The sequence below is a fragment of the Chiloscyllium punctatum genome, chromosome 18, assembly GCF_047496795.1.
Source record: "Chiloscyllium punctatum isolate Juve2018m chromosome 18, sChiPun1.3, whole genome shotgun sequence".
Taxonomy (NCBI): Eukaryota; Metazoa; Chordata; class Chondrichthyes; order Orectolobiformes; family Hemiscylliidae; genus Chiloscyllium; species Chiloscyllium punctatum.
The window spans coordinates 72,681,118-72,691,441 of NC_092756.1; the positions used below are offsets into that span (position 1 = coordinate 72,681,118).

The 10,324-nt window shown below is 44.6% G+C and overlaps 2 non-coding genes across 2 annotated transcripts; one reads left to right on the forward strand and one right to left on the reverse strand.

The window, feature by feature from the left end:
• Nucleotides 1–6,909: 6,909 nt before the first annotated feature.
• On the reverse strand, nt 6,910–6,982 carry trnar-ucu (transfer RNA arginine (anticodon UCU)). The gene has a single exon. It is a non-coding gene; the product is annotated as a tRNA-Arg (tRNA).
• Nucleotides 6,983–9,716: 2,734 nt separating this feature from the next.
• Nucleotides 9,717–9,789, forward strand: trnar-ucu (transfer RNA arginine (anticodon UCU)). The gene has a single exon. It is a non-coding gene; the product is annotated as a tRNA-Arg (tRNA).
• Nucleotides 9,790–10,324: the final 535 nt, after the last annotated feature.

Genomic DNA, 10,324 nt, shown 5'->3' on the forward strand with positions numbered 1-10,324 from the left:
GGAGCTTTCTTTTCCTTGTTTTCCCGATTGGTAATAATCCGAATTAAACTGTGTTTGGTGGCGGTTGAGATGTGTACTTTCAATTTCTCAGTGAAGTTGTACCAGAGGATGGGTGGGGTATTTACCGCATCGATCTTAAATGTTTTTTTTCTTTATTCATATTGCTATTCTATGGTATATTTACTTTCTATTCTGCTTGTGTTTGTGGTACAGCTTTAGCTAGAAGGAGGGAAAATGGTTGGGATGGCTAGATGCCCACTTATGGGCAGTTTGAGATTTGTCGTGGCCCCTTTGGGCAGGAGGTGAGTTTCCCTATCCAGCGCCATTGGTACTTTATATGGTGGTTTGTATTGCTTTTAATCTTTGATAGTTTTGTAGGTTTGTGAAATGTAGTGGTTTCAGTTTATGTAGTTTTTATATTTGATGGATCATATGACACTAAGGCTCAGTGATTTGTGGTTCGTGTTCCTCCTCTCTGGAATTTAAATGTTACTGCAGAAGGTTATGGCTAATGACTTGATTAAATGGTGAACCTGGAATATCAAGGGAAGTCACTCACAAATTAAGAGGAAGAAGGTACTTTTGATTCTCAGAAAGGAGAAAGGGGATATTCCTTTGTTGCAGGAGAAGCACTTGGATGACAGGGAGCATTTGAAACTACAGCAGAATGGCTTTGATCGGGTTTACCTCACATCACTTTACACTAGAAATAGGAGAGTGGCTGTATTGTGAGGAGAAATCTCCCATTTAAGTTACAAGAGTGTGTTAAAGACACACACAGAGGAGGTTTGTAATTCTTATCGCCTTGATAAATGGGGAAGAATATGGTGTTTAAATGTTTATTGCCCCAGCTCAGCCAGGTTATATGATCATGGAGACAGGCCTGGCAAATACTTAGCATATCTCACTAGGAAAAGGAGCACCCCTCAAGCCATTACGGTGATTAGGGAAGGGTCTGGGAACCAAATGTGTGACTCCAAAAAGATTAATGTGTCATTCCAGAGATTTTACTCTAAGTTATACCAATCTGAGGTTTGTGAGGAGGGGAGGGCCAAAATGGAGGCTTTATTCAAGGATCTGGAGCTCCTGGGTGTGACCCCCGAACAAGAGGCTTTTCTCAATGTCCCCTTATCAGAGCAAGATGTGCAGGAGGCTGTGAACCAGCTTCAGAGTGGAAAGGCACCCGGTCCTGATGGACTTCCCAGCGAATTCTAGAAGGAATTTATAAACATATTGTCAGGCCCGATGTTCAACATGTTTAATGACTCATACAGCCATGTTTGTCTCCCGCCATCTCTGAGAGAGGCCAATATTTCGCTTATTCTTAAAAAAGGGAAGATCCCGGGGGACTGTGCTTCTTACAGGCCCATTTCACTCTTAAATGTGGTCTTTAAAATCCTCTATAATACTCTTGTGTTAAGGCTGGAGACTGTGTTACCTTCTATTGTTAAAGAGGACCAGACGGGCTTCATAAAGGGCCGCAGATCCTCCAATAATGTTAGGAGGCTGCTTAATGTAATTCAAGTGTGTCAACAACAGTCAATATAGGGATTGGTGATTTCTCTAGATACAGAGAAGGCACTTGACCGAGTTGAGAGGGCGTACCTTTTCTATACTCTGGAGCGGTTTGTTTTGGGCGAAGTTTTTATAAGATGGGTAAAGGTTCTCCACAATGACCCTCTCACTGCAATCATCACCAACAGGGTGTGATCAAGCAATTTTAACATTTTTGGGGTCAGCCGGCAGGTCTGTTCCCTTTCACCACTGCTTTTTACAGTGGGGATTGAATCATTGGTGGAGGCTATTGATAGGGATCCCAATATATCAGCTCCAGACGTGGGTCCAAATTTACATCAGAGTTTATTGTATGTGGACGATGTCCTCATTCTTTCGTCAAATCCAGCAGTTTCAGTACCTCGCCTGTTAGCATGCATCTGTGTGTTTGGAACCTTTATGGGGGATAAGATTAATCTTTCAGAATCAGAGGCTATGCCTTATGAAAGTGTTAAGTCTTGAGGGTGAATATCGATTCCCATTTAAATGGTCACAGGGGGGTTTTGTGTATTTGAGCATGTTCATTACTCCAGTTCTGAATTGGCTGTTCAAAGCCAATTTTGTTCAATTATTTGACAAAATCAAACAAGACCTTCAAAGATGGAGGAGCTTCTGGTCTCGTGGTTGGGTCGGATAGCGCTTATTAAGATGAATATTCTCCCTCGTTTACTATACCCTATATGGATGCTCCCCCTGATTTTCGATAAGCAAACATTCAGGAGACTGAATGGCTGGTTCAGCCCCTTTATTTGACATCGTCAGTGGCCCCTCATTAAATGAGCTAAACTGCGATTGTCTCACAGACCGGGGGGAGTGGATCTCCCAGACATTAAAAGCTACCAACTAAGCTCACTTTTATCCTACATGAGTGATTGGGCTTGTGGGGACCCTCTTTCAATATGGTTAGATATTGAAACCTTCCAGACTAAGGTGAACCCTTACTCACTTGCTGTATTTGGAGAAAATGAGGACAGTTAGGGAATATTGCCATAACCCAATAGTTATCGATACTGTTAAAGCACGGAGGGCAATTCGGCAGAGGGAAGGCAATCTTACACCGGGTATGCCGGGTTTTCAAGCGGGGATGATAGATTCAGGATCCAAACATTGGGCAGTTAGGGGTGTGTCTTGCGTGGGTGATTTGTTTGAGGGAGACACAATGATGTCCTTCGATCAGTTAGCACGGAAACACAAGGTACCGAACAGGGACCTCTTTCGTTTATTTCAAGTTAGAGATTTTCTTCAAAAAAAGATGACACTTTTGACTGATCCCTCCAAGTCTGACATAGACAGAGGGGTGATTTAGTCCCATATCCTGCAGACCCCATAAAAGTTCTGTATTTTTCTGACACAACATTCCACCAAACCCAACACAGACCTGGGGACATTTCCAGGAGAGATGAGAAATCGACTTGACATCAGACAAAGAAGATCAGCCGTGAAGACAAGGCTTAAAAGCAAGCCATCCCAGAGGGGACATGAACCCACAATCGCAGGCTGAGGAGGCCAGTGCCTTATCCATTAGGCCACTGGGGCCACATGTGCATAGTTAAAATGGCAGCCGATAAGTACTGCACCCTGAACCTCTCATATTGTGTTCGTCTGTGAGTTTTAAACTCACACTGATTGGTTGTTCCCCCTTGCATCTCATGCTAAATCATTGGCTGCTTGATAAAATTGATCTTACCTCCCAAATCTCCCCAAATGGACAGACAAGAAATTCACCAAACTCCAACTTTGCACAACTCAAGTCTGAGGAAAATGGAGCAGCCACGAAAATAGCAAAGGGCTCAATGTTAATTTGTGCAGCACTTTCAAGATATTTGCAGTTACTGGGGAAGGAGGAAGTGGAGATTTTGCTAAAAAGCTGCATTGAGGACAATTCAACAGGATCTTAGTGGGCATTCAGCCCACTGGGGCTGTGCTGTCTCTATCAGACAATTCACCCCAAGATCTCAAAAACCCTGGAATTAACTTGTGCAAGTTTATACTAAAGAGCGTTTTCCATAATCTCGAAGCAGGCAAGTGATTTTTAACGGAGTGGTTGAAAAATCCAGTCAATTTGGATTGAGATGGAGTTGATATGGGATGAAAATCAGCCACCACAAAGACCAGGCTTAAAAGGTCAACACCCCAAAAGGGTTTTAAACCACCAATCCACTACATCAGAAGCTACAGTCTTACCCATTAAGCCACAAAAACACAGTGACATTACGCTACTGGGAATAGTTGATCTTAAACGAGTGCTACAGCCGAGCATATTCCAAGATCTGTAACGACACACTGAGGGACACACTAAAGTTTGGGGCAGCTGCTGCCAAGGTGTAACAGGGAAACAACACAGTCTCAGGTCTTTCTGACAAATTATCACATGGTGAAATGTCAATATTCCAGTGTTTTGTTGATTCTTTTCTCTCTACATAGACTGTACTCAACTGGTTTAGAACCTGTGTATGCATTTCTATTTGATTTTTTATGAATAAAGTATCTTTTTTAAACAAACAACATCTGGAGAGAGAGAAGAGCTGCCCTAACTTGCGAGACCCCCCTTTGTGGAAGAGAGCCAGCCATATATCGGGACAGGAAGGAGATTCCAAAAGCCCAGCATGGATTGTTCCAGTTAATACCTTCGCCTCCTTGACCACAAAGTGGGGAGGGAAGTGGGAGATGGCACGGGGCAGGGTGACACTAGGCACACGGACACACAAGATGGCCGCTGAGCCATAAGTTGGCCACTTGACACACAAGATGGCCGCCAGACCACAATATGGAGAGAGACAGCAGAGCAAACACAGACACTGCCTGGGGCCACCAGAATGCCCGCACAATGCACTCACAACCGAGTTGATTAGTTTAAGGCGGATGGGAGAGACAATACACATGAATAATATACACTGCCCACCGAAGGGTCTGGGTCAGACAACACCTTTGATAGAAATGCTAACTGTTAGATACAGCCTCAATACAGAGTGATAATAGCCAGGTCTGCAGTAATCGTCCTTCTCAGGAAGAGCGATTAGCGCCCATTACTACAGCAACGGACTTCCGCGCAGACGCTGAAACTGACAACAACTGCACTGAAATTAACAAAGGCCACGCTGGAACTGACAATAACTGCACCGAAACAATCAAGGATTCTGCAATGTTTACAATAAACAAGCCATGTTACAGAGACAATAACCTCATCACTGACCTATTATATCACAAAATGTATCACAGTATCTTGACCATGTGCTCCGGGTTGAGAGAAGAATCACAGCTGACCACTGTGCTGTTGGTGCTGCTCTCTCCCCGGAGCTCCGGGATTTCCTTGGACAATAAACTCTGTTGGTGAACCCCGACTCTGACTCAGAGCCTGGTGATTTTCAGCAGTTGCCTTCCAACAAATGTTTGTCCAATCTGTGGATAAGACCATAAGACCATAAGACATAGGAGTGGAAGTAAGGCCATTCGGCCCATCAAGTCCACTCCGCCATTCGTTCATGGCTGCTGGGCACTTCAACTCCACTTACCCGCATTCTCCCCGTAGCCCTTAATTCGCCGAGACAACAAGAATCTATCAATCTCTGCCTTGAAGACATTTAGCGTCCCGGCCTCCACTGCACTCTGCGGCAATGAATTCCACAGGCCCACCACTCTCTGGCTGAAGAATTGTCTCCACATTTCTGTTATGAATTTACCCCCTCGAATTCTAAGGCTGTGTCCACGGGTCCTAGTCTCCTCACCTAACGGAAACAATTTCCAAGCATCCACCCTTTCCAAGCCATGTATTATCTTGTACGTCTCTATTAAGTCTCCCCTTAATCTTCTGAACTCCAATGAATACAATCCCAGGATCCTCAGCAGTTCCTCATAGGTTAGACCTACCATTCCAGGGATCATCCGTGTGAATCTCCGCTGGACACGTTCCAGTGCCAGTATGTCCTTCCTGAGGTGTGGGGACCAAAACTGGACACAGTACTCCAAATGGGGCCTAACCAGAGCTTTATAAAGTCTCAGTAGCACAATGGTGTTTTTATATATGTGGCACTCCAAGTTCTCCAACGCTGGCTTAACTACCACACATCTCCATCATAGCCTCCTTGCAATTGTATTCAATACCTTGACTAAGAAAGGTAAGGGCCCAAATGCATAGCCACAGCCCCATCAGTTCCAACCTTGAACACCCAGATTTCAATCATTTCCATTGACATATTGGACATCATCATAAATACCAAACATGCAGGTAATCTGGGGTTCAGCTGGTAATGTTGACAGAATATAGCTTAGACTGACACCAACACAACCAAAACAGAAGCTGCTTTGTCCATAGATTGGTAGCTCTACCTGTTGGAGCCCGAGTAACCTCATGGGTAAGGCATTAACTTCCTAAACCAGAGATTGTGGGCTCAAATCTTATTTGGGGTTTGATTTTGTTGAAACCTTCACTGTGCAGCTGATCTTAATCCTGTGTGGTCACGTGACCATGGCAACAAAATCAGGCATTCTCAATTGATCCTCAGCTGGAGAAATTTGACCTCATCGAAAATTGGCCAAACTAAATTAAAGAGCAGCTATCAGCTCCAGAGAACAGTGCAGCTACGATCAAAGAGTTACAAAGATTCAAGATGAACCAGTTCCACCCAGACTGAGGGTTGTCTATTGGAGAAGTGTCAGCCTGAGTCAATCCACTTCATAGCTCCTGGCATGACAACAGTGAAGGGTATTGGTGTGACCCCATTGGATGATGTGAACCCAGCTCATGAATATATTGGCCAAAGCCACAGAAGATTCTGGAAGATCAGGGATAGGAGAGGAGGAAAACACACCAGAACGCCAAACCCTTAGCAAAGCCTTGACTGGGTCCTGCAGTGGAGCTCTGACCATCTGCTCCAAACCTGTTCATAAAAACCCTCGCGTGAGAAGGGAAGGCCATTCAGCCCATCACATCCACACTGACCCTCTGAAGAGCATCCCATCCAGGCACAACCCCTATCCTCTCACACTGCATTCCCCAAAACCAATCCACTGAACCTGCACATCTTTGGACTACGGGAGGAAACAAAAGCACCCGGTGTACCCCATGGAGAGAATGTGTGAACTCTACACAAACAGACACCGAAGGGAGGAAAAAAAGCCAGGTCCCTGACATTGTGACGTACCAGTGCTACCCACTGAGCCATCATGCCATCCCCAGGAGAATCTCAGCAGGTTTTCAGCCATTATGACTGTGCTTTTTCTTTCAGACAATTCACCTCAATCCTGCAAATCTTGTGCAAGAAGATGTTGGGCACCACTTCCCATCAACGGAATGCAGACCTGGAGATTTTTGCAAAGTAGATTAGAAATCAGGTTGACAAAAGGGCAAGTGACTGACACCCCAGATGGGACTCGAACCCACAATCCCTCGCTTAGAAGGCCAGTGCCATTTCCATTAGGCCACTGGGACCACACAGCAAGCTGAAAATCACATCCTTTATGTATTGCACCCGACCTGTCATACTGTGTGCTTCTGAGTGTGAAACTCTCACTGACTGTTTTTTTCCCCCTACCATCTCATGCTAAATTGTTGGCTGCTTGATAAATCAATCTCACTTCCCATTTGTCCCCAAACGGACAGACAAGAAACCAACCAAACTCCAACATTGCACAACTCACATCTGAGGAAAATGGAGCAGACAGGAAAATAGCAAAGGGCTCAATGATATTTTGTGCAACGCTTTCAAGATATTTGCAGTTAGTGGGGAGGAAGTAGGTGGAGATGTTGCAACAAGTTGCATTGAGGACAAATGTTTTCTTTGGTTAGACCGCACTTGGAATACTGCGTCCAGTTCTGGTCGCCCTATTATCGGAAAGATGCTGGTTGGAGGAAAGTATAGGGGGGATGTCAGAGCCGGGTTCTTTACACAGAGAGTTTTGAGAGCATGGAATGCGTTGCCAGCAGCAGTTCTGGAAGCAAGGTCAATGGGGACATTTAACAAACTGCTGGACATGCATATGGTCACAGACTTTTGAGGGTGCATACATGAGGATCAATGGACGGCACAACATCGTGGGCTGAAGGGCCTGTTCAGTGCTGTACTGTTCTATGTTCTATGTTTTATGTTCTAAATCAACAGAATCTTAGTGGGCATTCAGCCCATTGTGACTGCGCTGTCTCTTTCAGACAATTCTCCCCAAGATCTCCCAAATCCTGGAATTGCCTTGTGCAAGTTTCTATTTCACATCATTCACCATAATCTCAACACAGGCACAGTGATTTTGAACAGAGTAGTTGAAAAATGCAATCAATTTGGTTCGTGATGAAGTTGGCATGGGACAAAAGTCAGCTGCAAAGACCAAGCTTAAAATGTAAGCAGCCCACACTTAGGAGGACAGTGGTTTACCCAATATGCTACTCGGGCACACATAGCCATTTGCAAGTGTAAAGTCTTGGCATCAAGCGAGCGTTACAGCCCAGCATGTTCCAACATCTCAGATGACATGTTGAGGGATACACTAAAGTTTCGGGCAGCTGCTGACAAGGTGTAACAGGGATTCAACACAGTCTCAGGTCTTTCTGACAAATTGTCACATCATTCTTTCAATTCTCAGACCCTCTTGGTGCCTGACAATGAACAGTGATCGGTTCCTGCTCAAGTACAAAATGCCTTTTTGTTCACAACGATACAGAAGCTTTGAGAAATGTCAACATTCCAATGTTTTGTTGGTTCTTATGTCTCTGCATAGACTGTACACAACTGATTTAGAATAAAGGAAAGCATACCAAACGCCTTCTTCACTATCCTATCAATCCCCGACTCTACTTTCAAGGAGTTATTAACCTACACTCTAAGGTCTCTTTGTTCACCAACACTCCCTGGGACATTCCCATTAAGTCTATAAGCCCAGCTAAGATTTGCTTTCCCAAAATGCAGCACCTCACATTGATCTAAATTAAACTCCACCCATCACTCCTCAGCTCATCGGCCCTTCTAATCAAGATCCCGTTGTAATCTGAGGGAACCTTCTTTGCTGTCCACTACACCTCCAATTTTGGTGTCATCTGCAAATTTACTAATGATACCTCATAATGATACTAACATATATATAAATGATGGAAAGTAGTGGACCCAGCACTGATTCTTGTGGCACTCCATTGGTCACAGGGCTCCAGTCTGAAAAACAACCCTCCACCACCATCCTCTGTCTCCTACCTTTGAGCCAGTTCTGTATCCAAATAGCTAGTTCTCCCTGTATTCCATGAGATCTAACATTGCTGATCAGCCTCCCATGGGGAACCTTGTCGAACGCCTTACTGAAGTCCATATAGATCACATCCACCACTCTGCCCTCATCAATCCTCTTTGTGACTTTTTCAGAAAACTCAATCATGTTTTTGAGTCATGATTTCTCCAGCATTTTCTCTGTTTCAGATCTCCAGCATTCACAGCATTTAGCTTTTATTGGACAGTTTGCCATTTCACTTGGCAATGAAAAACATTTTGTGATTTACACATGAAAGAACTGAAACCAACCTGGTCATTCTAAAAGATGAGAGACTTCACACACAATCCAGATTTTTTTCAATATATAATTTCAGTGACACACACTTTAAACTTTTGCCATAAATTCTGTGTCTTACAATCTTATACTCCACAACCACCTGACGAAGCAGCAGCGCTCCGAAAGCTAGTACTTTGAGATAAACCTGTTGGACTACAACCTGGTGTTGTCTGATTTTTAACGATGATTATTAGAAACTTGCACAAGGTAATTCCAGGACTTGGGAGATCTTGGGATGAATTGTCTGAAAGAGACAGCACAGCCACAATGGGCTGAATGCCTGCTATAATTCTGTTGATTTGTCCTCAATGCAGCTGTTTGCAACATCTCCACTTACTCCTTCCCCACTAACTGCAAATATCTTCAAGGTGCTGCACAAAATAACATTGAGCCCTTTGCTGTTTTCTCGTCTGCTCCATATTCCTCAGACTTGAGTTGTGCAACGTTGGAGTTTGGTTAATTTCTCGTCTGTCCGTTTGAGGACAAATGGGAAGCGAGATTGATTAATCAAGCAGCCAACAATTTAGCATGAGATGGTAGGGGTCAAAAACAATCAGTGAGAAAAAAACACTCAGAAACACACAGTATGAGAGTTTGGGTGCAGTACATAAAGGCTGTGATTTTCAGCCTACAGTGTGGCCCCAGTGGCCTAATGGATATGGCACTGGCCTTCTAAACCAGGGATTGTGGGTTCGAGTCCCATCTGGGGTGTCAGTCACTTGCCCTTTGTCAACTTGATTTCTAATCTACTTTGGGAAAATCTCCATGGGAAGTGGTGCCCAACATCTTCTTGCGCAAGGTTTGTAGGATTGAGGTGAATTGTTGGAAAGAGTCAGGACAGTCACAATGACTGAAAACCTGCTGAGATTCTCCTGTGGATGGCATGGTGGTTCAGTGGGTAGCACTGCTGCCTCACAGTGTCAGGGACCTGGCTTTGATTCCTCCCTTGGGTGTCTGTTTGTGTAGAGTTTGCACATTCTCTCCATGGGGTACTTCGGCTGCTTTGGTTTCCAAGTCCAAAGATGTGCAGGTTCGGTAGATTGGATTTGGGGAATGCAGGGTGAGAGGATAGGGGTTAGGCCTGGGTGGGATGCTCTTCCGAGGGTCAGTGTGGATGTGATGGGCTGAATGGCCTGCACAACTCCCGTGAGGAGTTTTATGAACAGGTTTGGAGCAGATGGTCAGAGCTCCACTGCAGGACCCAGTCAAGGCTTTGCTAAGGGTTTGGCTTTCTGGTGTGATTGGT